The sequence below is a fragment of the Penaeus japonicus genome, unplaced genomic scaffold (assembly GCF_977035675.1).
Source record: "Penaeus japonicus unplaced genomic scaffold, GWHDUDI00000001_assembly GWHDUDI00000028, whole genome shotgun sequence".
NCBI lineage: Eukaryota > Metazoa > Arthropoda > Malacostraca > Decapoda > Penaeidae > Penaeus > Penaeus japonicus.
The window spans coordinates 20,749,869-20,750,783 of NW_028234430.1; the positions used below are offsets into that span (position 1 = coordinate 20,749,869).

The 915-nt window shown below is 40.4% G+C and overlaps 1 long non-coding RNA gene across 2 annotated transcripts in view; it reads right to left on the reverse strand.

The window, feature by feature from the left end:
* The window catches only part of LOC147468521 (uncharacterized), a 1,508-nt gene extending 1,220 nt beyond the window's left edge, over nt 1-288 (reverse strand). Inside the window, exon 1 of one of the 2 annotated variants that reach the window (XR_015192444.1) lies at nt 1-288. This exon is cut by the window's left edge and continues 82 nt beyond it. This is a non-coding gene — a long non-coding RNA (uncharacterized LOC147468521). The other variant, XR_015192443.1, reaches the window with a different exon arrangement.
* Nucleotides 289-915: the final 627 nt, after the last annotated feature.

The following is a 915-nucleotide window of genomic DNA, read 5'->3' on the forward strand; positions in this document are numbered from 1 at the left end:
GAAAAAATATGGGCGTTACCCTTCACAGTCTGCAGAAAGAGACACTAACGCGACTTCGACTTAATCCCCTGTGTTCGGACGCCATCACCATGAGCGATACGTGCATTCGGACACCTCCCAGACGTAAAACTCAAGGACAAGCCTGCAAAAAAGATAGATAGAAAAATGAAACAAACAAAAAATCAATAGAACGACGTGTCATATAACGATAAAATTCTACTTACGGAGGATATGGGAAGCTTACTTAATGAGGCTGATATAATGCAAAAATGTGGATGAAATAAGGAATCAAAAGAGAGAGAGAGACCATGTAAAGCAATCAGACCAAATATAGCATTACCTCTCTCTCTCTCTCTCTCTCTCTCTCTCTCTCTCTCTCTCTCTCTCTCTCTCTCTCTCTCTCTCTCTCTCTCTCTCTCTCTCTCTCTCTCTCTCTCTCTCTCTCTCTCTCTGTCTCTCTCTCTCTATCTCTATCTCTCTCTTTCTCTCTTTCTCTCTTTCTCTCTGTCTGTCTGTCTCTCTCGCTCTAGATAGATAGATAGATGGTCACTCTTTCTCTAACTATTTATCAGTCTATCACCATTACATGTTTTGCAACGAGTGCTACATCTCTCGTTCAAGTGGCTGCAAAGGCTGGGATCAGTGAGCGGATCCACAATCATCGTCGACACATTTAGCTCACATTGATGCGAGATGAGTCGGCACTATCATCTTGTCTCTCTCTCTCTGTTTGCTTCTTTTATCCGTCTCGCTCTCTTACTCTCTCCTATCCTTTAGTGTCTTTTTTTTTTCTTTTTTCTTTTTTGTCTGATTTTAGTCTTGACTTCGGTTTTAATTAAATTTTGATATCCTTTTATCGCTGATGAAATATTTTTTGTCTCTTTCTCTCAATACCTGTTTGTCCATTTGGATGTT